Genomic DNA, 27,833 nt, shown 5'->3' with positions numbered 1-27,833 from the left:
TTTATTGCTCCCTAAGTAATGTACTGTCTGCCCTTTCCCAGGAAGATTTTATACCATCAACAAACAGCAGGGGAGTGAAAAATATCATCTGTAGGACATAGTAAACTCACACAAGCAAATGTGGCTATAAACTGTAAGTAACTTAGTGCATTTACAGATGTTCTTTCTAATCCAGATGCAGCTACTGTACCTCCAAGGTCACACAGATGTAGTGCAGAAGCTGCTTTGCCATGTTGCATGGAGAATTGATGAAGTCACATGATGCTGCTGTTGCCATCTTTTTTTTTTTCCCCAGCTGCTAAATTACATTAAAAAGCACTAAATAGGTGAGCTATATTTTCCTTATATAAATCTATTATGTAGTAATTTTTGCAGTTAATCTCTGTGTGGGTATGTGATTGAAAATGGGAGGTGTCAATCAATGTAATTAGAAGAGAAAAGATGTGCCTGAAAAACAACCTCTGCATTACAATATTGCCCGCACTATAAACACCCTACCACATGGTGTGTCCCTTCTTAGTTACACAGTGTAAGTCCTGTGTTGATTCAGGCTTGAATTACACAGTAAATCTTGTTTGTGAATTTATAGACTGTCCCTTTGAAGGCAGAATTGTGCCAGCCTATTTATTTAAAGTCCTTTTTTCACTGCAGCAGCGCGCTTTGGAGATGTAATACCTTATACGCAAAATCCCTGAGTGACAGCAGCTCTGCAAGCTCATGATACTTATAATAAATTACATATTATCAATAAAATGTTGCAAGACATGTCATAGATCTTATTAACATAACTTTAAATTATGGGTACAAGTTTGACCTATCTGTTGATGGATTAGAAGCAAAGCTTAGATTGTTAAGCAGAATTAAAAGGCTCAAGGCATCATTAAACAAACTGTTTCAAGTAAAATATCTGTACTTCACCATAAAAAGTCAAGGCATACCTCAAAAGCTAGCTGTCCCCAAGGCAACTTACAAATTTTAAAGAAATCCATAAATAACTTTCAAGTATTTTTTAAAAATTGCTTTTAATTTTTTTAAACCCATTGCCTTCATATTTATTATGATCCAAATTTCTCCCAGAAACTTTGTCTGCCCTAAAACATTTTGATCTGTGTCTCTCCCAATCCCCCAAAAGAAAACCAGAGAAAGTAAGCTCTGAACTGCCAGGAGATCTCGACAGCACCCAAACCTTTGGTATCAGTGACACATAGATTGCCTGCCTGTTGTGCCCCATTTCTCAGCTGAGATTCATTATGTCAAGACTAGGGAGTGCAGTGACAATAAGGCTCCAAACAGAGATTTACAAGTGACTCCTCAGACATGCAGGAGTCTATGCTGGCAGATTCAGATGAAGACTTTGGACGTTAGGTCACAAACTACTCTTCTGCAAATTTTTGGAGACATTTCTAGGGTTGGTTTGTGCTTGGTTAGGTAGCTTGACTAATTTTAATTTATGGAGTGGCTTTTGGCATTTTAACTGTGGATTCTTTGTCACATCTTTTTCTTTTCTCTTTGTGTTAGCACTTTGGCAACAGGGAAAAAATTAAGGCAAGTCGTTTAATTGATTTGCCTGTAGTTAGGTAGAAGAACAAGGACAGGGCCATAAACAGCTCAGAGATGTCCTGTTTCGTAGCCCTCCACTTATATCCTGGAAATATTCCTCTTTTTCTGAGTGTCATCAGGATTGACCTTCCATAGCAGGATAAATAAGGCTTCTTGCCTCCATACTTTAATTGTTTAAAACATAGGATTTTATTTTTAGGATGTGAACTTCTATGTTGGGGGCGTACTGATGTGTGCTTAGTCTAGTAAAGATGGGAGCTGGAAGGCAAGAAGCCCAGAAATTACTGCCTTTTTTTCATTATTTCTATAATATAATTTCTGGATCAAGTACAAAACCATGACTGATAGAGAGAGAGAGCTTTTCCATTGACTTGAGAGGGAATGGAGAGAGACATTTAAAAGAAACATGTCCAGCTGATGAGTGAGCTGGCATGCACCACTGAGTCGTTAGTAATGTTTATTCTGTGAGGGTGGACAGTCTTTTACTGTTGATAAAAAAACCTGAGTCCATTACGCTTTAAGAGAACATACACATGCCCCATAATCACAACTCTCTCCCCCTAGCACTGATCAGTAATAGTGACCTTTTGGGTAGGGGGTGGAAGGTGATAGCCTAACTACTTTTGTGTTAATTATTACTCCTCTGTGCTCAGGAAAGTCCTAACATTTTAACAACTTTGCTGTGCCTAAGGTCCCTTGAGACCTGACATTGACAACTACAAAAGAACATATATATTTGGACAACAGTGTTATAATTCATTCTGCTGCTTTGTGTTTTTTTTTTTTTTTAATTTAGATTTGTTTGTTTATTTTAATCTCTTCCAGAGTGATAAAAAAAAGCTTTATTTGACAAGTTAAAAAAAGTTAGTTTTCACTCCTATTTATTCAGTCTCATCTACTGAATAAATAAAGGCACAAATAAGAGTGGCTTGAGGTCTGCAGTGGATTTCCCTGCCTCTTTCAGTTAACCTTAAAGTTCACTGTGCTGAAAACTAATAGCATTTAGTTGTCAAGAAGCCAGAATAATGACATTTTGTGCCATTATTCTAATGCATTTTTCACTGTGCATTTTCTTTAATTATTTCCATGAGTAATATCATTAGGCATTCATGCCAATACAGTTCTGATAATTAATTTACATGATGGCAATTTCTTAATGATTTTGATGTCAAAGTTAATAGCAACATCTGATAGTTGATCTGTTTGAGCTGACATAAATTTAACTTTTAACATATTGATGCCAAAACCATCAGCAGCATCAAATTACATTGCAGAAAAATAAACATCCACAGGGTAAAATCCTCAGTAGAAAAGTCTTGATCCTTACCAGAGGTTTATAGGTTCAAAATAAAACCAAAGACTCTAGACATGATGCATGTCAGATTTTTACTTCATCTTGCTTGACTTATTTATTTACACCATTAATGGTATTGATGCCTCATATTTAAGAGATCAAATTATATGCTATCATATAAAAGATGTTGCACTCTTGCCTCCATCTTGGTGCATCTATACCATATATTAAAATTTAAAAAATGCATTAATTAAGCTTTTATCTTTCTAGTTCTTTAAGCAGGAAGCCTAAACTGCTCTGTAGGGGGGAATTTAGGATGGGTGTCTGAACGCAAATTTGTGTCTTGGTTTGTGATTTCGGTTTACACCATGTGGTACTAAAATCAGCAAAATAGACTTTATGTGGAGGCAAACATTGCTAATATCAATAAAACAAGAAACAGAGCAATGCAAAATAATATTTGAGATCAATATTTTTAGTACATTTTTGCTATATGGAAGTAATGCATAGATAAAGAGATAATTGTATGTGTTACTATATATATGTATCTATCTTTTTTATATTGACTCATGTAAGTATTACAAGGCAATTAACATAAAATAAACCCACATTCTTCAAGTCTTTGTCCAGGAGATCTGAAGATCTCTTTACAAGTCTATAGGTATTTTTATTTAACAGTTAAATGTTTTAGCACACCTTAGTACTGAAAAAATGTGTGTGAAACAAATTATGATAGCCATAAAATGGTGATGGTTGTTTTCCCTTTATTTTTTTAATGAAAAGCAAAGCCTCATTCCATGACACAGCCACTAACATAACATTTATTTCCCCCTGCTTCAGCCTGTTAAATGTATAGATGAAATGTTAAAACCCGTTAGAAATAAAATTGATCCTGCCGTATATCTCAGCCTTTTCCCGAACTGGCTTTTTGTCAATGATATCCACCAAGGGAGGGCACATTTCATTTTATATTGTGAGGAGATAATTATACAGCCTCAATTAGACCTTCCATTGCTGGAGTATGAAGGGCTGTTAGTGCAGACCCAGATCATTTGCCTCTAAAATGCACTACCTTTCCTTCTTCAGACTCAAAAAGCAAGGTGTCTGTCCTTACCTGAACAAGAAGCTATGTCTGATTGTTTTCAGCCTGCCTTAACTTGTCTTCACACACATGAGGACACATACTTGCTTGAAGCCAGCCCCCCAAGATTCAGGCATGTCAGTGTCCATTTTCTGTGTCCATCCCGTGGAGATGAACACTGCTCCACCCAGAGAGAAAGTTTGTTGAACGATTTCAAGTCCCAGTGATGATGGTGAAGGTGCAAATGACAGCAATAGCTTAATTCTTCACACGTATTTCTGGGGAGCTGTACTTTGGAAGAAGACTGTGGGATGAGAGGGACTTAGTTTGGTCAGAATTTTTAACTTTCCTATACAGTGTACCATGAGTGCACATGTTCAGCTACACATCTGCAAGTTCTTGTAAATGTAGTGCTGTGGTGGAGTACACGAGAAGAACATGGATGGGAGGAGATGTGTGAGAGCCCTTGAGCTTCAAACACCCTTTGTTAGGACACACACATCTTCCACACATTTAGGCATAAGCTGAGTCCACCTTAGCCTTTTGCTCTTAAAAGAGCTTTGGTTTGAGGCAGATACCAGTCATACAAGTAAGGGCAGTGAGAGAGGAGACTGGAAAAGAGTCTGATATATAGAATGGGAATTTTTTTTGTTATGCAGGCTTTCTCAAATCTTTTTCCTGCTCACACATTTGTCTGTGATGAGGATCTGGGATGCTTTCCTCTAACAAAACAATTTAATTTCAGAGCCTTTTGTTGGGGGGTGGAGAAAAGAAAAGGGAGATTTCTTTCTCCATAACATTACCCTATATTAATTAAATTTTATTTTAATAATTTTTTTTTAAATAATAACATTTCATATTATGGAGACTGAGAACGGAGTGGAATACTAACTGACTGTCCTTTTTCCTTGGTCTGCAGGAGGTATGGGTTTTAGCTGCTCAAGTTTCCTTTGAAAATGGGTTAGTCAAGAACACATCTTGGTTTTAAGAATAGCTGCTCAATGAGAGAGAGCGGTGTAAATGTTATCTTTATTTCAGGTGAGTAGAAAATCTCTGAAAAGCATTTCTGAGGAGTGTTAGCTTTGTGGGTTGACTGTTGGAAGGTGTAAGAAATATGACTGTGATTGTGGTTTGCACACTGAGAGACTCTCCCCCACAACACAAATGGCTTTCTTGTGTGTGGCATTTCAGAAACCCCTTTTTTCTGCCTCCAAGCATGTGGAATTCCTGCGCAGAAAATACTTTTTTTTTGTGCAGGGCTTGTCATGAGTTGGACACAACCTGTTTGGAATGCAATGTAGGAGTCTGAAAGGGAGGTTTTAAAAATTCAGAGCTGCCTGAGGACTGTGAGCATTACTAATGAAAATGTGTTTGAGTTTAATGTTGAAACTAAATGTCCCATAGAACAGAATGAAATTAACTTCTTCCCTCCCCAAAATTCATACTGAAGTTTCCATAGCCTTAAATCTGGCAAAGATAACTTAGCCTCTGAGTCAAAAACTGCTCCCTATGCCTCACATAAACACCCACACCCAGGCATCTCGTATTATCTTCCATTTCTTCAGTCCGCCAATTATTTGCCACACCCCGTTATTGTGGGCTATCTTAAATTAGCTCCTCAGTGACTCAAACATTTATTAACTGCTCAGGAACCAGGAGTTCATCATGTTAAGAAGCTCCTGGGCCTGAAATGTTGCAACTGAAGTCGTTTAGGACACTGATGGTGGTCACTGATGAATCCTGACAGAGGCAGCAGGGATACCACCTGGGAACAGAGCTGTGTTTCCCACAGTAGGGGAAGTTCTACTCATCCTCTCTGCCACAGAGACATGGGGTGCTCTATAGGTGGTGGGATGCATCTTGTAGCAGTGTCCCTTTGAGTCGTGAAGCCTGAGGGAGATGGCACCAACAATCCCCTCCTCACTTTCTTTAATCAGGCGTGAGCTCAGAGGTGTGACTGTGGATATGATCTAACGGCCTTGGTCCTTAGTGCAGAGGCAGAGAGCACAGGCCCTTTCTGCAGGAACAGTAATTAGTCAGAAGGCAGCCTTGCTACCGAGTACAATGCTCATTGTTTCTCTCCTTGACAGCTAGCTCAGGCTGGTTATTAACACAAAGAAAAGCTTTCACTTTGAAATTAGTTTTGTTCCCTCCATCCTCCACTGCTACACTTCCTTTGCAAAAACCATGCTGAGTCACATTACACTGTGGCTAAGGTTGTGGGGCCTCTTTAAGGTGCTATTTTGACACACCGGTTCAGGAGTCTCAGACTGGACTGAGACCAGAAAAGCAAGCGGTGAGGGTTGAGGTAGCCTCTCAGTTCCCATGGCACAGGCTGCTGTACAGTGAGCTGGGAGAAAGCTCTGTGGGAGAAGCTCCACAGCATGTTACATGGACGGCTTTTTAACAAGAGCGAAATTATGTCCTCTGTTACTTGTTGCAGTGGGATTGATTACACTGAGTCCTGTAAGCGTCTGGATGTCTTAAGTCTGCAGACCCCAAAGAGCTTTGACTGTAACTGGACAGTCACTAATGTCCATTTACTGCACTTTGTCATCCGAATCTTTCAGTCATACAGTTTACTGACTAATTGTACCAAGCAATGTCTTTTTAATACAATGGGTATTTACAATCTGTAATAGTTATATATAAAGCCTTAAAAAATATGCTGTCTCACTACTAAATCACATGATTTTACAAGAGGTTGTGTATATTTTTACATCCACTTTAGACTTACACACATAGAGTATTTCCAATTGTTTACATATGTTAGAATCTCTTGCATTTAAATAGCTCATTATGCAAATATTTACAAAATACATGGATATTTATTTTTACTGTACCCTCTATTCAATCACTGAGCTAAGATTTAATGTCTAAACATTGTCTGCAGTCGCATGTGCAGTAATGTATTATGAGTAATTATGTACTATATACAATTATACAACAAAAATAACAGATTCAAAATTATTAGTATTGCAAAGTCAAGCACTCAAATTTATGGAGCATCAGAGGTAAGGTGCAATCCTGTTTCAACCCCCAATTATGCACATGTGCCTTGTAGCATGGCCTTCACTAGCCATGCCCTGGTTGTCCCCCAGCTGCCTTCAGCTGCGATGAGTGCACGTGTCCCACACTGTGTCACAGGCCAAGGCTCTGACCAAGGCTCCAGCCAAGACTTGGGATCAGACCAAGGCAAATTTATAATGTTTCCCAGGCAGGGACTCTTTCCTGGATTTGGTCACCTAAGCAACTGACCTGGCTCAGCGAGCATGTTTCTGATTTTCCCACTCCAACAGCAAGAGCTTGCAGCGAGAGAACTCCCTGCACTAATTCACCTCTCCGGCTGGAGCCATACACCAAGCAGGACTAATTTTGCATTTGAGACGTTTGAAAGAGCACTGTGTTCTCATATAATCAAAGACTGAGCCTGAAGTACATTGTGTTGAAAGGTTTTCCTGACCAGAATATCTTCCACCAGGAAATGCTTCTTTGTCAGAATTGAAACACTTCATAGGAACATTTTGTTTGTGATGATATTTTTGACAGAAAAAAATGTGAGCTATTCAAAATATGAAGATAGTTTTTCTCACTGCTGGTTGTTTCAATGTAGTCCTCACTTCATTTCTTTTGGTTTCAGAGCATATATTATTTATATTTACTATTCATGAATTAAATATTATCAAATCCCCTGCACAATGTCCTTGAAACATTTCAATCCTGTTAATTCTGACAATGATTGATTTGATTATTAGAAGGCTTCAGTAAGTTTGGGGTTTAACAATTACATGTTTATTGGCCCTTGTGCATGCACAGTGCTTTCCTATATTTTAAAAAAACAAATTCCAGAAACTTAATGTCAATGGAATTTATAACTGCTATGAGGATGACATCCAACTTAAAAAAAAAAACCCAATAAAATCTGTTTAAGTGGACAAAGTTTTCCTAAGTTATGAACAGCCAAAATAAATCTAAAGATTATTGAGTGATCTCAATAATAGATGGCAACCTTTGTTCCATCTATTACACTGCAAACAATTTGTCCTTGGAAGGTACTCTTAAAACACAAACTGTATATCATTTTTAAAATAATACCATTTATAGAGAATTTGTAGCACAAAGAGAAGATATTTGAAGGCAGTTTTTTAGTGTTAGCTGAATCATTGATGAATATAACGTGTACAATTGCCTACAGTTAAAATTTTCTAAAGCTAATTTATAGCAATACATATCCTGCATATTTATACTGTCCTAATAAAAACCAGACTAAATAGAAGTTATCTTAAACTGAAGACAGGTTGGACTACAGTAATATTTGGATAAAGATTTCTCAGGATGATTAAATGAATCTGATCCCCAAACTTTTAGTTTCAGTTCACAAAACATTTTGTAACTTCCTGGGCGTTTGTATTAACTGACATGTGTCTACTACATTCTGATTATGGAAAAAGGTAAAGCAAAACAGTGATGAAGGAAACTCTCACGTAGGCAAGTATCAGGAAATATTAAGAGTTTTATTAAAAAGCAATGCTTTCATAGCATTTCCTACTAAATAAACAGTGTTTGGCTAGTGTCTGACATAACGGATTGGGATTCTTCAACTCATTTCTCAGTTGCTCCCTTTGGAGGCATTTGGAAATAGGAGTGTTCACAGCAGGCGTGCTCAGAAGTGTAACGTGGGTAGGAAGAAATCCACCTCCATACAGCTCACTGTAACAAGGACTTGTTTGGCTGTAGGCTTGACTGCTTTTTCTGTCAAACATTAATTGGTTGGGTAAAAGAGATCACCCTGGTTTTCCACAGACCCTTAGCCTGAGGTGGCCACAACCCCTTCCAAGCTTTTTTACATTTAATTTTCTACTAGCCACTTGTTGGGGATCTTAATAGAGAAATCAGCTTCTGATCTTCCAGGGACTGAGATCTTTGAACAACTTTCCTACAGACATATTGAGGGGCAAGAAAGCCAAGAGGGATTATGAAGTGGATCTCAGTGTGTTTATGAAAGGTATTATAGACCAAGTTTTCCTGCAGCAGCAGCCAAATGTGGTTGGTGGCTCAGGAGTTTCTTTTGTTTGCTGAAGCAGACTTGTCCAAACTCAAAAGGAATAATGGGTTCTCAAAAGCTTCCACTTCTTTCTGGAGGCCAGCAAAAGCTACTGAGGCATAGATTCCTGCTGCAAAAATCCAGGGCCAGAACTCAGACCAGTCAGTCTTCACTGAAATGTCACTGGGATCCTATCTCTTCTGCTGGCTTCCTTCTCCTCCTACTCCCACCTCAGTCTCACAGAGACTAGGAGAGCCAAACAATGTACACATCACATTTTCTCATCTAAAACAATGGGAGCAACATTGCATAAACCACTCTGATGAAGGCGATGATGCTTGACTAAAATATGGTAAGGCTGCACCATAGAGTCCACTGCTGGAAGGCACCAACCCAAGCAATTCTACAGTCTCAGCTTGCTCTGCTCTAAGCTAAGACTCTCATTCTGCTCCCCTGACCCCTTCTTCCATCACTGGAGATATATTCCATCACACCAGCTCTGTTTCAGGGAGAAAGCAGAATGCCTTTAAACAGAAAGAGAAAAAGTAAGGCAAAAACCCAGACACATCTATGCATTTCACTTGTGACTTCCACCCACCTCCTGCCATATAGCTACAAAAATGTTGAGTTTATTTATATATAAATAAATACACTTTTTCATCACTGCAACTTGTAAATAGGAAATGAAGTCACAGTCCTCGAAATTATAATGGCAGGCACACAAAGACACAGTTGCTGGCACGGAATTCAATTAACAGATAGCAATCACCCTTGGGTGACTGTGTGAGGTGGAAATATACAGGCATGCTAATAAGTAATATCTTAAAGCCAAGGCGTTTATCAGCCAGCAGCCAGACATGGGCATAAGTGTGGGCAGACAGCACTGCTCTGGGATATTTAATAAAACCTGCTCTCTTCACTTGAGGATTTGTGTTTAATCATTTGGTAACGTTTTAGAAACATCTAGCCTGGGAACCTTCTCAAATGGAACTGCTTAGGTCAGAAAATGTAGGGACTTATTTACTGATACTAAAATAGCCAAAGGGACCGAGTGGATTCTAGGTAATATTAACAGAATGCTTTGTTGCCATCTTTTTGACCTTTTGAGTTTGTGGGGTATGCCTGCTACGTGAATCACAGCCTTATCTGGGGAAACATGCAGGAGGCCTTCATTAATACTGGGAAAGTGAATGATTGAACTGCTGTTTGAAATAAAATTTTAACTCTTTTTTGCTTGGTTGAAAGCCTAAAGCTAAAATAGTTTTCTTCTAGGCTCCTTGAACTTTAATTTGCATTGCATTTTGGCCTTTCAAAGGCTTCAGGCAGGCCAAGGTTTGTCATCTGCTGAAAGATGTTAAATTTAAACTTTTTCATCAGGACTCTCTTTGTGCCACAGCAGTTGGGTGAACTCACAGGGCTTTTTTGCAAGGTTAAATACCACTGCTTGGAGGAAAGGCAAATCCAGTAGCGAAGTTTCTTTAAAGGAAGGCTGTTCAACTTAGGGAGACATTTGTTACGGGCTTCATACAGAAGAAATGTAAGGGATGCTGTTAGTACATTCTTGGGTATCTGTCCAAGGTTAAAGGATTCATCAAATGAAGGTGGTTTGGAGCAGGACACAGGAGGCCAGCCTAGTGATGGGGCATGCAGGAAGCAGCATATGTCAGCCATTATCAAGGAAAGCTGGAGGCTGTTGGCTGTGAAGCAGATGGTGTTGCTGGTAGATGATGATCTCACTGCTTTTGGTTTCGCCTCTGACCTGGAGGTAGTCATACCTTTTGTGGTCATCGGCTCTGCCCCTGCGACTGGGCTGGTGACAGCAGAAAGTCTGCAGTGCCTTCATTCCTTCCCTGAGAACAGGCAGCACCCCTCTGAGCACACTGCCTCAGCAGCATGCACTGTCCCTCTCACTGCCTGCTTTGCTTTCTTTGGAACATTTCTGATGCCCATGCAGACTCTGGTGGCCACCAATATTTGTGTAGCAGCTGAAGCAGTGGGGTGATTGTCCAATTTGCAGAGTCTTAGTCATTTTGCTTTGTCAGAGGAATCATCAATAGGTGGACTGAAACAAATGTTAAAGATGGGTGGTGACATGCTGCAAGCACCCTCTAACAGGTGCTCTCAGTACCTGTTCCCTTTTCCCCTGGGGATTCACATGACCTACAAATCAGAGGCCAGAGCCTCTGCCAGCCATTTTCCACACTGCTGGCATGAAGCCCAACCTGGGCTCTGCTCAGGAAGCTGTAAAGTGGCTCTGAATAGCTGCTGTGAAGCTGTCCCTGTGCTGCTCCTGTCACAAGGAGTTTTCAGTGCCTGCCTCACTAATGGATGGGTTTCTCCTATACTGAGTACCAAACAATGCAGTGATACATTCAGGTTTTATTAGTGTGAGTTTAGTGTGGCCACATTATTCATAATGGAAACAGCACAAGAGAACTGCACTGTTCATCCCAAACACAAGACCATAAATCCTGTGAGCCATGCAGCACCGTCGAATGGTGTGTTTTCACCACTTATTTAGCAGGAAAGCTATTTTTAGTTCCTCTGTATGTAAACCCAAGCTGTCTTAATATTGCAAGCCCAAACTGTGTTGGAGGAGGTAATAACAACAAAAAAATAGCAACCAGTGCATTTTAGAAAACTCAGTCATGACTCTACCATACCAGGGCTCAGGCCCCACTGCCAAGTGAGAGGGGAGCAAGTGCTGCGGATTGGTGCTCTGCTGAAGGGGCTCAGCACTCGCCCATCTCTGGGCTGTGACAGTGGGGTGCTGCTTTTACTTTAGGACTGAACATGGATCTGTTCTGCTGAGGAGTATGCGTTTGTGTGGGACATAGGGAGATTTTGTGCTGCTGCTGGCTTGGTTTGCTTTTACAGAGAGCAGCTGCAGCAGCGGGGTGTGTGAAGTATGCCTGGTGGAGGTACATTAATGGCCTGAGTGGGGGTAAGCTGGTCAGGAATTCAAGACAATTGTAAGTTACTGTGATGATGACACATCACCTGCCTAACATAAATCAGGTTTTTAGGTTTCAGGAAGCAGTTCAAACTATATGCTGTTTTGCTGTTATGTGTTCCTTGGGAGACTGTCCCAGATGGAGTCAGCCTGGGCTCACAGCGGGAGCAAGCACTGGCTAGGGAGGAGCGAGGCTGAAACCACTGCCTCCCTTCATGTAGGCACTGTGTGACTGTGAGAGAGATGAATCTGACTTCCGTGTGCTTCTGCATTCGACCTAGTGACCCAGAAATGAAGGGCTACAGAAGTTATTACCAGCCTTTTCAACTACTTCCTCTTGCAAAACTCCTGTCACCCTGCTTCCATCAGCCTTCAACAGGCCTGGAAGCTGGGCAGTGGCAGCCCCCAGCACCTGTGGCCTAAGCACTGTTTCTTTGATGCTGCACAGCAGTCATTGAGGGAAATGTTCACTAGAAGATTCGTGAACATTCTAGATGTGAGTCTTACTAGTTGACCCAGATGCGATGGCTCAGGGAAATTACTGAACAGGTTCTTGTTACTTTTGCAGGAAATATTGCCTGAACTTGTGGAGGCACCTCGCCTTTTCTCCTCCTCCTTTCTCTCTTGCATCCATACCCTCTCTGGTATGGCCATTAAAGCAATTCACCCTGGGCTGAGAGAGGATTCTCTCATTTCCTAAGCCTCACCTTTGACGCAAGCTCTCCGCACTCCTCCAGCTACTTTGTTCACTGTTGGTATTAGCACTGGAAATGCTGACAGCAGCTGCTAAAGGTTAAATGTATTTGTAGAAAATCAATAGTGTGGTGCCCTGTTCTCCCTCTCCCCTCAACTTCTCAGGGGGAAAATGGCCCCTGGATACATGAAGAATATAAGTTCACATTTCTCCATCTCAGAACACATGCATTTATGCAAGAGGCTTAAAGGATATCTTTTATGATCCTGGTACAGCGACTCTTAATTCAGTTCTTGGAAGAGTGACAGAGGCTTCTGGAAGTGTTGGTTATTATGCAGGGCATGTGTTTTAAAACATTAAGTACCTTGATTGTCTCTCACATAGCTAGTGCTGTCAGCATTTTGCACAGTGCTTTTATGTGCCTTTTTCCTCCCTGAGACACCTGTGTTAAGTTCAGCACTGATTCTGCCTCTGAAGCAATTTATTAAACATGTTCAGTGCACTGCTTCTGTGAAGAGGTCAATTTGTTCTTTCTGCCTAGAGATGCAAAACTCTGGGCTTCAGCTGGTAAATGCAGGTATCAGGTGAATTTCTAGCTGTTTAACTTAAGCTTTCCTTCAATGTACTCTCTCTAGTGATCCCTCCCTTTAACACAGGAATTTATTATTCATGAAATGTGGAGACATGCTACTGTACCAGTCTAGGGCAGGTGCAGTTGGGTAGCCTGGTATGCACACACTCTGCTCTTCACCCTCTTCTGGAGGACACATTTTCCAGATGACTGAAAACATCTGTTTCTTTCTCTTATGTTCCTTTTTCTTTCTTTCAAGGTGCCTATGTGGTGGTGCTGGGTTGGCACACATTCCTGATGGGGTTCCTGGAGCACAACCAGCCTGAAGCTGGTCCCTAAAGCAGCTCCTGTGCAGGCTCCTGGATGCACGTGAGGAGCCTCTGGCTTTTCGTTCTCTCTGAAGTGGCCTCCCTGCAGGTTAAAAACAGGACTCTGGGAAGGAGTACGGTCCCGAAACCCAATTTTGTAATGTTTTTAACTTGTCTTACTGCTTGAGGAGAAGCCTTCAGGGAGGTGTTATCTATAAATGCTCACCCTCACAGGTTCAAATGCCTCTATGTATCCTTGTTTGTGGGTGGGCTTCTTATTTTTATTTGCTTGCTTTGTTTTTAATCTGGATATTTCTGATACGTAAATTGACCTGGATCACATCTGCACATAGTAGATACAACGTGTTTAATATTAAAATACAAATTTTAGGTGTGATGAGCTGGACCCCAAGTTAAAATTTCCTTTGCAAGGGTTCTACATAAACTTTTTTTTCCTCTCTTTTTTTCCTATCTCTTTTTTTCTCCACCCGTAATTCTTGTCATTGTTCTGGGATCACTTTTATTTTGCCATTACAGCTAGGAATATGGCCATGGTGTTTGGCTAGCCCACCAGTTCTGGAGGGAGCACATTTACTGAAATAAAGATTGGTAGGTATTCCTGAAGTTATCCCTAGGACCTTGGTCAATCTTTAATGAGTAGGCCTGAGACAGCAAATCCTGAAGTAAAGGGGACCATTTCTATCGGAACATCAAATGTATTAAGCTGTCATCCCAAGACAAGTATGGACATACAAAGTTGATATTTCCCCTGAACAGTGAATATTTTAGTAAAATTCTGATATTACTTATTACAGAAGTTACAACTTTTTTGGCAAGATTTTTATTTAATGTGATTTGATATTGTTTTCTGGACTGTATTTTGCATACCATGTGATTTCTTTCAAAGTTTTTTTTTTTTTTTTTGTTTTGTGTTGTTTTTTTGTTTTTTTTTTTTTTTTTTTTGGTGGGGAAGGGATTCTGTTCTTTTTTCTTATTTCCTCTTTTATTTTATTTTTTTTTAGACAAAGTCAGACTGTGAATTTAAGAAGCAAAACTGATTACAAAAAGTACCTGGAGAGCATAAATCACTGGGAACTTGAGAAGTAGTAGACTCTCAGAGCTAGTGATAGAGTAGTATTTTCCTTTTTTCTTTTATCATAGAAAGGGTCTGTAGAAGTATGTACTTGAACCACTAAAAATGTCCAGCTCTCAAGGATGCTGACCAACTTGTTATTCTTAGTTTTGATTTAAATGAAGTATTTTCAGCATGTGGTTCATTTCCAAACAAATCAAACCAAAAAAGCCCTGAACTGTAAGTGACGCTTCACATTTTCTGTTGGAAAAGATTTCAGAAGCTCATAAAATGTCTCCAGCCTTTACAATATATCACGTCATATTAATTTATGGTAGTCAATGAACAGTCAGAAATGGTGGAGGAGAGAGATGGAGAGCCTATAATATTTACTTTTTTTCAGAACTGTATATCATAGGGCTTTCTTTTTCTTTTTTTTTTCTTTTTTACACAGCTCAGGCACAGCATCTCTTCTTCCTCACTTCAGGAAAAAAAAAGAAGAAAAAAAAGAAAAAAGGGAAAAAATCTACATATGTGTATTATGTTATGTTCTCCAAGTAGTAAATTCCCTCTGCCAGCTATCTGTGGGTGTGCAGCCCTTCCTCAGGAACATGCTGTATCTTCTGAGTTCCTGTGTTTGTGATATCACAGTGCTTTTGCTCTGCAGAACCATGAATGGGGCCATTATGAGGGGCCTCCAGATAATTAAGATTCTGAGAGGGGTAGGCTGCTAAAAGCGTGTTTAGTGAGGAAATTACAAGGCCAATAAAAAAATGTCTTTGCAAGTTCCGATTGTATTCTTTTCTTCTATTGGTCTAATTTTTCAAGGTCTGGCTGGATCATGATGAGGTTTTCTTTTATCCTTTTTTTTTTCTCTCCACAACGGGAGCTGAGGCTGGAATCTAAGTCCAAGTTAATGAAGCAGCCTCAAAGTTGAAGAGAATAAACCGCAGTTTTGAGGCACAGACCACTGGAGATTCCTCTTTCAAACCCTGCCTTTGCCACTCACTGGAGTTACTTGATTTGGGAACAAGGTAACAATTCACAATATCTGATTTGTAGAAATAACCTGGAGGAAGGAAAAACAGAAATACTAATTTCAGATATAATTTTCATCTCTCAGTTTCCTAAAAGTCTTTCTCACCTCTAATAAGATTAAGAAAATACAAAGTACAGATTTTGGGGAAGTTGTGTACTGACTGACAAATGCATCTCCAAATAGCCCACAGTTCAGCACTTCTTTTTCTGTCAATACTCCGTGACCAGGGAAGGTTTGCAGCATAATTCTCTCCCAGTAATTCATCTTCTCCCTTTCTCTCTCTCCCTTTTTTTTTCCTAGTAAGAAATAGACCTGGAAATTCATTGCTGATTTCCCAGGAGTGTTATTCATTCCAGTTTATTTATGTATTTATTATTCAAGTGCAAACTATTGCAGTTCCTTGTGGTAAACTGCAAATCAAACTGATGGAGGCAGAGGGCTGGCTGTCACACCAAGTGCTGTAGAGCCGAGTGCTGACACTATGGCTGCTGTTGCCCCTAAGTGATGAGGTGTGAGGAACTATTCAGCCTCCTTGGTGCTCAGGTCTGCCCAGGCCTTGGCAAGAGCTGGAAGAGAATAGTAGCCAGCATCCTTAAATTAGGCAAAGTGTCCGCTATAAATGCCTACCCGTGGCAACAGAGCAACTCTGACTATTGGCTGCACAGGCGTTGTCTTCTTTCTTCAGTGCTGGTAACATGTAATTGGCGGACAGTGGTCAGGCTGACTCCTTCACACACTCAAAAATAGGCTTACATTTGGATTAATTAAAGTCAGGGTGGTGTGTGTGTTTCATTCATCCACTGTTCCATTCATCCATTGCATTCCTCTGGGGGCAGTAGTGCAGCCAGCAGTTTTGGTGCATCCCTTGATGGTGGCCCTCGACAGCCAAGAAGGAGCAGAAGACAGCTCCAGACGACCTTAGGAGGTTTGTAGGTGGATATGTATCCAGCAGAAAACAGTGAGAGGGGAGACCATGTCTTCCTAAACTAGACACAGAATGGGTATTGCTCATGGTGACACTCTCTGAAAATGAGACACCACTGCCCCTTCAAAGATTTAGATGCACATGCTGCCTGTAGCTGCACACATTTTGTGATTACACATATTTTCTGTTGATTACAATTATTATTAGGATTACCTTTCAATAATGTTCTCCAGAATCTTGTTCTGCATGCCTTCACAAGGATTTAATTGTCTTCGGCAGGCCATTTAATACAACTGCGTTTTAGCAGGTGAGCATAACAATTTATTGTGTTAAAGTGTTGGAACTGCAACTAGGATAAATCTCTATTAAGGCTGATAATTTAACTTTATTTTAATTTAACTTTAACTTCTATTAACTTCAACTTGGAATGTGGTCAATTGCAAAAATAAAAGATGTCTCTAATGTAGCACTTGTTTCTAGGCTTCCTTCTTTCTATTCCTGACTTTTTCATGAGTACTTCTCATAATTTATTCACATTCGTGTACACAGTTCTTTGTTGCTGTGTGAAAAACCTACACAAAGGCAGTTCATTGATTACACAGAGGAAAAAGTGAAATTCCTGTCAAATGCCTAAAGAAATCAGATTAAAAGAGTTGTCATTTTATTTTATTGACTTAGTATTGTTCCCTCTCATAACAAAGGATAAAAATGTGATTTTGAAATGGTTGTGCTCCTTTGCGTGGTATATTGATTTCCATATAGATATACTGATTTACACTAGCAGAAGTCCAAATTGCTTATTCGAATGCCATCTTGCTATGTCATCTTGGTAGAGACACAATGTTCCTGTATTTTTCATGTGACCTTGTCTCATTTGCAATGCTCAAATTACATTGCCACTCTGGGAAAGGTTACTGGTGAGAAACTTTTGAGCCTTAAATGGATTCTTAAATTTGAATAGAATCCTTTTTTTTTAAGTATTGAAAACCAGGCTTAGATCCAAATACCTCTGAATCTTGAGAGGATTCAAACTTGGATTTCGACTGAATTGTGCAACTTAAATCTCCTTCAAATCCATAGATAATTCTGTGTGCAAAGAGCGTAAATCCACGTGTACATGTGTGTGCACATATAGGCACAATATATGTATGTTGATACATAACCACACAAATGTATATATCTTGCTTCAGTGTCATACTTGGTAATAATAAGAGACTTATATATTTTTGACCAGAATTCCATCAGTGTTTACTCTGCTTCCTCAAAGAGCATTCAAATTTTTAAAGTTTTTAAATAATTTCTTGAGTAGCTGAAGTAATCATCAATGGGAAAAAACCAAACCAAGCCAAATCAAGGGAATCAATTTCAGTTTTTTGGAAAATTTCTCTCATTGCCCATGAACTAGATTTTAGACATAAATGTAAGTAGTGTATTTTAAAATGTTTATTAGTTCCTTTTCTTTGTTCTGTATTGAGGTCAATATAGACTTCAGTTGAGTAGGATTGCAATAAGAAGAAAACTTTATGTGGCTAATGCAAGGTAAATAAATGTTGGAAATGTGAAGCAGTGATTGGCAGGAGGAAGGAAAGGATGTTGTGTGGGATGGATGGCAAACCAGGGAATCAAAATGTGGAAATGAAGTAGACATAGAAACATTCTGGTTGTTTTGGAGAAAAATCACTGTCTGACTTCTGGTTGTGCAGAAACAAAGACATAGTGGCCTGGATTTGAATCCTTTTTTACCAGAAAATCTAGTCTTCAGGATAGTTTTCATAACCCATTCCAGCTTTGGCTCATGTCTGTTCTGAATAAGCAGTTAAGCAGTTTGGGTATTTTTCAGTTCCCTGTGGGCTGGCAGAGAAAAGATATGCAGCACAGAGGACTGAAGGAGATTATTTGTTTAACTTTTGCTGTCCTGTACGGATGCAGCTCCCTGAAGGCAGCAGCATTCGGCCACCCTCATTCCCAGTACTGACTGGTGTACCAGGCAGAAGCTGCTGGTCTCACAGACAGGAGCTGTTTGGTGCTCAGAGCTTCAGACACCTATTTACAGAGGTTTTACATAATTCAGGAGCATAATAGAGCTGTCTGCTAAAAACTTGGGGTGCTCTGAACCTGGTGCTGGTTCCAGCTTGGCGGGAGTGGCTCCAATGGACACAGGAAAAACAGAGAAAGCAGCCAAGTGTTACATGTCCCCCCAAACCCTTCTTTATTAAGCTGGTGCTAAACCTCTGCTGTACTGCAGACTCTTCCTCTGAGAGTATCCAAATGTGTCGTTAGCACACTAAATCACAGGAGCCAAATTTCATCAGCAGGTTTGTGGCTGAAGCAGTTTTTTATGCGTGTAATTTTTTCCATATGGATGTGACTTTAGAGTGGGACACGGTGGAGAATGTGGGCAGCATATCGATCCCTGGAGACGGTGACTGTGAAACAATCAAGATTTTGAAGATCCCAAAAATTCGTGAGTAAAGAAACTCCCTAGATCTCTCTTCTTGCTTTTGTTTGGTTGTTCTCTCTGGACTATGGAGGAATCATGGGAAATGGGGCTGTCTAAACAACAGAAGGAAATGTATCTGGAAGTTAAAGAAATCCTGGCACAGCAAAACACGAAATTTGCTCTGGGAGATCTAGAACATTTTTTTGACTGGCTTTTCAAAAATCTCCCTTAGTTTCTTGAGACTTACTTTTTGACGTTAGTCCTCCTAAAACTGGTCTCTATGATTTTTGGTCCATATCTTGGATAATATAATGGCTCAATCAAAACATGTACTAATGATAGAACCTCTCCGTGCATTTCCTGTAATGAATGAAGCTCTTGAGAAGCATGTGCATGGTCCCATTACCCCTATGGCAGAAGATGACCATCATCACATGGCTGAGACTGCACAGCGGCCATCCCCGGGGTGCGTGACAGCAGCCACTGGGTCTCCCCTGCCCGTGCCGGCGGGGGAGCCTGCGCCTTATCGCGGACCCCATCCCTGTCTCGGAGTCCCCTGCCATGTGACAGTGAGTGAGGGAGTGACACCGCAGGTGCCGTGGGTGCCATGGGTCACGTGCAGCAGAGAGGCAGCCCCCACGAACAGCCAGGAGCCGAGAACCAGCACGCGGGACTGCTCTTGCCCCTTCCCGGGCAGTTTACACGAGAAACCGCGCAGTGTTTCAGCACCGAGCTGAAACGAGGTCACTCTCAAAGCAGCGTGGAGTTGGCGGAGAAGAACTGCTTGCAGGGCGCGGGGCTGGCGGCGATGGCAACGCGGGGCCGCGCAGAGCCCAGACACGCGCTGGAGCAGCGCCGCTTGGAGAGCGCGGAGCAGCCGCAACGCGGGGGCCCGGCCGAGATGTTGGAGTTGATGAAGCAGCAGCTGCGCAGGACCAGCAGCCATGACACAGACGCAAGCACGTGATAGGAGAAGTTGTAGCAGTAAAAATCACAGAAACTGTGAAATGGTACAATGTCAAAAACAACAATGGCTTTATAACACGAGATGACACAGGGGAAGATGTATTCATCCATAGAACTGCCATTAAGAATAACCCTGAAAAATACCTCCAGAGTGTAGGAGATGGAAAAGTTGTACAATTTGATATAGTACAAGGAAGAAAAGGCCCGCAGGCAGCCCACATGACAGGGCCTGGGGATATTCCAGTCAAAGGCAGCCGTTATGCACAAAATTGTAAACAATATCCATACCAGCAACTTCCCTACCCACAACCTACTTTCCACTTTTACCCTATACCCAATATGAACCCTTTCCTATGTTTACCCCATCCCCAGTTTATTCCTAATCCGTTTTTCAACCCATGGCTTCCCTATACAATTCCCTTTCCCCACAATTCCTCTCCAATGCCAAGGGGGGGATGAAAAGGGGGAGGGAAGAAATTAACTGTCATTGTTTGGAAATGCTCTCCTGCCTCAGTCTCCCCACAAAGCATGCTCAGAGAGTCCTGTCTCCCTTCTGCCAGCCCTAAGATGTTCCAGAGAAAAAATCTGTTTGGACATTTAGACTCAGGAGGGTGGCTTGTTTTCTTTTAAAATTGTACTTGTTATCTTATGTTTATCCAGTTGTTTCCAATGTTAAGTTTTAAATCTGTTTTAGTTAAAACATAAGGGTGAGGTGTTGGGGTTCCTCCCCCCTGCCATGTGGTCCTGGGAGAGGGGCCCTGGGGCAGAGGCAGGGCCTACGGGGTTTCCCTGCTCCCTGGTCAATCCTGTTCCCCATTGGTTGTTTTGTATTCCCCTGCCCGGGGAGGACCCTCTGGTCCCATGATCGCTCAGTTCTTTGGCAAGACACTGGCCATGTGGCTGGAGAATAAAGATCTCTGAAACATCTATCAAGAATTGGTCCCTATTTCTTTTCACGGGCCTCGCTGTCTCTACACGTTGCAGAAATCCCCGCTGCAACAGGATATAAGCCATTAAAAGTGAGAAATTCAAACTTTGGCTTAATTTTGTCTCTTACCTATGGACTTATATAAGTTTAAAAAAAAATTGACAGAGCTGCTGAGAAAGTACAAGGCTGGTGTTCAGTTTACAAAGACAGATATTTGGTTAATGCCAGCATTCCAAAGACCTGGACAAGACTGAAGCCCTTTGGTGCAAATTGCGCTGCAAATGCAAGGTATGAGACTGGTCTTGTCTCCAGGAATTTGCCTTCTCTGCTCATTGTCATGGGTTAGCAAGCATAGTCCCGGAAGTGATGTCCTTTCAAAGGGGTGCTTACAGCTTCCTCTGTGACCTAACAGAACCTATCAGCTGGCCAGTTTGAATATGGACAATTCTTTGAGCCACTTAAAATTGTGACCGCCTCTGTGATGCACAGTTAAGAATAGACAACCCCCCCACAGCTCTGTCTCATTTCCAGTGTTGGGACAGGTGGCTTCGGGCCCCATGGGGGGGCCAGCGGGCCTGGCCCAGGCCCTGCTCAGGCCAGGCCGGGCCGGGCCACGGCCATCCTGGAGCTGATGGACCTGTTCCACCCATGGAACACCCCCACAGCCCTGCTGTGGGTAGCCGGAGCGACTTGGCTCCCCCCCCCCTCCACTGCAGCCAAGATTCAGCCGAAAGCTGCCCACCACTGTCCAGCAAAAGATCATGTGACCAACAGCGATAAGCTGCATTCCAGCTGCAAGGCCTAGGTGACATTAACCCTTTTAGTGCTGTGAAGAGCTGAAAACCTGAGGGAAGAGAAAGAGGAGATGCTTAAAGCTGAAATTCTGTTGTAAAGCTGTGATATATCGGAGTACCCGTTGTAATTTCATGAAGGCATGGGGGGTGGAGCGTTCAACTTGTACTTGTGAGCAAAAGCACCTGTGCTGAGATAGGCAGATGCTGACACAGCTGTAATTTCATGAGAAGTTTGGACAGGGAGAGATGGAAGCGATGAAGAGTTTTGCTCAAATGGAAAAGGAGAAAACCTCAGTTCCTAGAGATGCTCCCAGAGATAGTCCTGGAGATGAAGATGAGGAAGACCCTTTGCTCCCAGGGAAGGAGAAGGGTCTCTGTTCTTAGAGATGAAATGCTCCCAGAGATGGGTGAAGAGAACGTTTTTTTCTGAATGGCTCAACCTTAAAATTGTGCCCCACAAAACCTCAAGAGTGGACCCTCGAAAGCAGTTGTGGGAAAAGCTGCAAGTCATGGGAAGGGACTCACATGCGAGCAGAGAATCAACCCGGGCGACTGTCTCGTTGTGATAATGTTTTCATAGCATGGGCAAGAGAGACTCCTCTTCCTAAATGGACTGAACAAGGTTATTATGGAAGTGGTAAACAGACTGAACACCTCAAGGGTTGTCTTTTTACATTGTCAGTGGGAGAAGGGAGAAAGGTGGGGGGAGGAGAAGTGTTCTGAAGCTGTGGTATGATTTTTTTTTCTTCTTTTAGGTCTATTAATAAACTTCTTTATATTCTTTTCAAGTTTGGTGCCTGCTTTGTGTTTCTCCTAATTCTTATCTCACAGAAGGTAAACAGTAATGAGTATTTTGGACCAAATCACTACACTCATAACCTTCAAGGAGGGAGGATATCCTGCCTGAGGCATTGCAAGTGGCTAACTGGAAAGCTGAAAGCAGAACTCAGTTCTCCAGCCCAGTGATGAGCTTCACTCTGGATTTGTTACTGTTTTCCCACATCAGTGCTCTGCTGCACTAATTGGGATTAGGTCCTCATTGCACTTAATGCTTCCTGAGCACAGAGGAGGAAGCAAACTCTGTCATGAGAAGCTCGGCAGTTGTAGCTGCTTAATTGATGGGGTTGTTTTAAATCCAGTCAGTTAAATTGCTATGGTCACCCTTTATTATAGCCTCAGCAATTTTATTTCAAGTTAGCTTTAATCAATTAGGAATTGATTTTAGCTAAGTCAGTATAAGAACATCTGATCTGGTTTAACAAAATTGGTTTTAGAGAAGTGAAATGGGTGCAAATTCAGCATGAGCCCAAAGAAGGCTTGCTTTCTCTTTTTGCCTGCTAATGATCAGTTAGAGGATATCCTAGTAAAACCCCAGATCCTGCACAGCCTCAGCAGATTCTATCCCAATCTTAAGCCCTGGCAAAACAAAACATACAGAAAGGCAGATAATGATGGTTGCCTGAATGAAGGACTCTCTCCTTGGCAACTTGTACACGTGCACAAGCACATCCTCATCCTGACTGCGCTGGTCAGTGGAGGAGCTTTGGGAGCAGCAAGCCAGATGCAAGTTAAGAACTTGCTAACTTTGCCGGCCCAGGCTGCAGCCCCCCAGGCCACTGAGGCAGCAAACCATCTTGGTCTTCCACTATGTGCTTTTAATGCACGTGTTTTCTGCCAGTTTAGTGTTTTGAAGAGGTTTGCAAAGATGGCTGAGCTGAAGGTATAGCAAAGAAAGTGGCTGGGAGCAGGTGGAGGTAGGAAGAGGAAGCAGCAGCTCTGCTTCTTGGCAGAGGTGTGGCACTCGATTGTGAAAATGGAAATCCCAGGAGAACTGAGAGTTACCAATGGAGAATTTTGAGATGTGACAATTTCTAATGATGTCTTGCCTTCAGGGCTATGAAACATTTTGAATGTTTTATGACCCTTTTGATGCTTTTTTCTCCAAATGAATATTCTGACATTTTTACCATACTGTAAATCAATATTATGTTTAAAAAACCTATCTTGTTCTCTTCAGTTGCTGCTGTTGTTTTTATCATGATTGTTATGAGTTCTCATATAGGAACTCTTTATCACTTAATGTTGGAATCTTTCATTTCTGTTCTTATAAATGGTAAGAATTAAGCTACTCCTGTCAAGGACCCACTACTTCTGGTAAGAAAAAAGCAGTTTTTCTGCCTAGGATTTGTTTACTTTGTGCCAGAGAAGCTCCCATGCTTGAATTCTTCTGTAGGTACAAGTAGTGTTAATGAGGTGTTAATGTGTATGTAGGCGATGAAGACATAGATTTGCCTTTGATCAGATGGTGTTATTTCCTTTTTCTCTTCCCCTTTTTTTTTTCCTAACCTCGAAAAGCTGTTTGCACTATGAAAGCCTTTTGATTTAACAGAAATTTCTCCAGGAGCTGAAAGAACTTCTGAAAACAATGTCTAGTGAAACTCCCAGTGACTGCAGTGGGGTCATTGTTCCTTTGATTACAATTTTTCGAAGAGCAAAAACGTACTCCCAAGGGTTTGCCTACATGCGGTGTTTGTACTGCTTTAAATTTAGTCTTGAAACTAATATATTGAAAGCAGTATATAAACCCTAGTACAATGCAGTTGTGCTATTATCAGGAAGTTATGCTGATCTTGCTTGATCCCACAAATGCAGAGCAGATCACACTGTCTCCCTATCTGTATGTCTCATAACTTCAAAGTTTTTTTTTAAAAATGCACTCCTAAGGAGCTAACTTGGCATAGAGACTGGGTGTGTTAGTTTCTTGGTTTATAATTATTAACACACACAATGAAAACAAGGCATTTAAAGTGAGAGAACTCCAGAAAGTAGAAAAATTATGCTCTCATCTTATTGATGTGGGCTTCCTTATCCTGTCGCCTTTGTTATCTCTCTTATTCACTCCTGCTGACCTAAAGCAGCATCACCTCCTGTTTATCTGAGTCTCATGAAGAAAACAATTGATCGGGTGTGTGTGTGTGGCTTTCATAAAGCGAACGTGTACAAAGTGAAGTTGAAAAGGTGTCCAGTTCAATGCTCACATCTCCTTCCCCAGACTCTAGGCATCCTCTTGGGACTGTGAGGCCTGGCACAATCTTATTTTCAAGTGGAAGACTGCGTGGGTTTCTGCATATGTCTCTCTTGGGGCATCCTGTTTGCTGCAGTCATGCCTTACAAGCAGCCAAGAACAGACTCTACTGACCCAGGTGCTGCAGAGTCAAGCCAGCAGACAGGTCCTGCCCTCTGCACAGCAGCCTGAGCTGTGCTGTTGGCCTGGCCACAGGCAGCAGAAGGGAGATGTAGAGCTCACAGTGGGAGACAACAGCGTGCTGGCACTGAGGCTGGTGGAAGGCTGAACACAGGAGATTTTCTGAGAAGTGAAGCTGAAATGGAAAAGGAGGGAAAGTGAAGTGAGAAAAAGGATCTGGGAAAGATGTCTATGCTCCAAGAAAACCGTGATGCAGGCTGGAGGAGGCAGCCCACTAGCACAAATTGACAACCTAGTCAAAACTGTATAAAAAGCTCCAGGAGCAGCTGGAGGTTCCCAGTGATGATGGCTCTGTAACTTTCTCTCCTGGCTCTCTACCTTTCCCTCCTGGATGGGGTCTCATTCTCAATTCAGTTTTCTCCCACAGGCCACATGGCAGGAAGAGGAATCAGGCTTGAAACAAGGGAAATTGATTTAAATCAGCCAAACTGGGCTCCTGTTCCAAATCTTGCTTTAGAGGATGTCTGTCTCTCCCTTGTAACTATAGAAAACCCTGGTCTGATTATCCTTGCCAGACTTCAGTCAACCTTTGGAAGTGCTTCTCTGTCTCCTTTCTTCTAACTCACCCGAGAATGAGGTATGAAGGTAGGAGAGGTGGCTCATGGCATAAAGCTATGTCCAAGGGTTGTATAGATGTAGAGCAGCTGGAAGACTGGGTCCCAGTCCCCTGGGTCTAGAGGTTTCTGCCTCGTCTGCCTGTGATGACTCCATTTCTGCCTCTTTGTGTTTGGAAGAGTATGCCAACTCCTAAAATAGGAGAGGGAAAGTGCAAACATGCTAGCAAAGGAGAGGCATAGCAAACTATGCACAACTCTGTGTATGTCTTATTTATGAACTTTGTTACCTGAACCAAAGCAAGCCTATTGCAGCAGAGGTAAAACATGTGGCCCTGGAAGCATTTGCTGTTTCATACATAAGCAGTGGCTTCAATTTAATCCTCCCTCTCCCCAGTTTATGTTTTGCTGTCCCAGATGGAGTTTACTGTGCTTTGCAGTTTCCTCTATTTTTCTTTTTGAGTGTGTTTTGATTTTTTCATATTGAAGTCTCTGCCGACAAAAGGTGCCAGCCCATTTAACATCTGCTGGGAGACAAGTGCTCAATGGATACAGACAGCACAGCAATGTCGGAGGCCAGACGAGACATCCTTTGGGCAGGCAAGCACTGCGTGTCCTTGGCCTCTTCAACTGGGCTGCTTAGAGCACATCATGGATGATGTTGATTTTTGGAATGGGAGCTTAGTGCTTTGGATGTGAAAGCATGCTGTATGTTTTCACACCTGAAAGCTCTTCAAGGAGAGATCTGAGATCTTTGCTTTTATGCACATGCATTGAACTTTCTTTGACTGGCTTCAGACTAATTTTTTTTGCCACATAAGGTGATTGCTTCCAATGTGTGCTTATAGAAACTGGAGACATTTACATTCCTAGTTTAGGGAAGACTTGACAGATATTTGATTTTAGTTGGTTTGTTATTTCTAGTTCTGGCTTATTGCAACCACAGTGCCTACTGCTGTATCTCTATTGATTGACGACAGACATCCTGAGGGATAACTCTGTCTTCCCTTTCATTTAAAAAGGAGAAAAAAAGGCATGTCTCCAGCCCTACTAGTTGTGGAGACAGACACAAATACGTAATGCAGACTGTTTGATGAGACTGAAAGTTGTGTCACTTCTAAAAAGTCATCATTTATTCACCCTCACTTCTCTGCCCTTCTTTGAGCTACCCACAATGCTAGTGTGCAGAACTGTGCTGTGAAGGCCGCAGAAAATAAGTACCTGCAATTTTTTGGGTTAAACTAGCTTGAAAGTGCTGAAATGAAACCGTGAAGGACACCCAATCTGAATTCCAAACTTTGCCAACTCTAAAGCAAAATTGTGCCTGACACCCCCTACTCCTGCTCCCTTTTTTCTGTCCAGCCAGGCAAATTATTTGAGCGCTGGGTTTAGCAGGTTTGGGATACTTTCCTTGAGCCTTGTTTAAAGAAGAAACAAGGAAATTTGGTTTATATTTGCATCTCTAGAGCACTGGAGTCCCAGGGAGTTTCTCTGGCAGCCCAGATGTTGTTCTTAGTAGAGAAAGGCCCTGACCATATCCTATTGTCTGAGTAGTGCAGGGGAGAAGGACAAGTGTGATTATCTGCTGGCACTAAAGACCTTGCTTCTGTCATTATAGAAACTCAATCAAAGAGCCTGCTTTAGTTCTCCAGCATTGCATTCTCTTGCCTGACACACCTGGGCTGCTGCTCTGACTTTCCTTTAGGGCACTGCAGGGTTTGACTGCTCTGAAAATGAAGGCAGCTTGTACAGGTAAAAGTGGGCCAGAGTAAAATCCTCGAGGATGGGTAGCAGCGGCAGTGCAACTCCTGTAACAGGACACTTGGCACCGGTGAGTAGCTCAGGAATTTACCTCTTGCCTCTCTGTTGTACGTTGCCTAAGCGTTTGTGGGGGTCTCCTAGGTATTGCCCCATGCCTCCTCATTTAAAGCCAGCATGTCCAAGTTCTCAAAATAATTGATGATTCCCACAAATGAAGGTCTCTGTCTCATAGGATGAGAAGACAGTGAGTCTTCACCTTTTTTTACCTCTTTCCTACAGCTTCTAGAAGTGAAAATGAGGCTAGGAGAAATGGCAAACATCATACTCCAAACCTTAAAAATTTGGGGTTGCCAGAGTACAAATCTTTTAAAGCAACATGCTTGCTCTATTTCATTTAATGAATTGATCTCATGGCTTGTGCTCCTGTGAAGCCACTGCCTCTCTTGCTCATTTAGTTTTCCTTCCTCCCTCTAAGCCCCAGAATTTAGACCTTTCTCGTCAAACTACCTGCTGTTGGAAGGAGATCTCTGCTCATTCCTGCCAAATGAGAGAAAATCAAAGTCTGTGCTGAGCAGCAGTAAAAG

At 41.7% G+C, this 27,833-nt stretch overlaps 1 long non-coding RNA gene across 1 annotated transcript in view; it reads left to right on the top strand.

Moving 5' to 3' along the window:
- LOC125323817 overlaps positions 1–14,273 on the top strand; it is a 35,949-nt gene extending 21,676 nt beyond the window's left edge. The window contains exons 2-3 of the long non-coding RNA XR_007202655.1: positions 4,855–4,973; positions 13,457–14,273. This is a non-coding gene — a long non-coding RNA (uncharacterized LOC125323817). The remainder of the gene's footprint in view (positions 1–4,854; positions 4,974–13,456) is intronic.
- The last annotated feature ends 13,560 nt before the right edge of the window (positions 14,274–27,833 follow it).

This window comes from Corvus hawaiiensis, chromosome 3, assembly GCF_020740725.1.
Source record: "Corvus hawaiiensis isolate bCorHaw1 chromosome 3, bCorHaw1.pri.cur, whole genome shotgun sequence".
In the NCBI taxonomy this organism is placed as follows: Eukaryota; Metazoa; Chordata; class Aves; order Passeriformes; family Corvidae; genus Corvus; species Corvus hawaiiensis.
The sequence above is the reverse complement of the archived record's forward strand: the minus strand, read 5'-3'. Positions and strand labels throughout refer to the sequence as shown.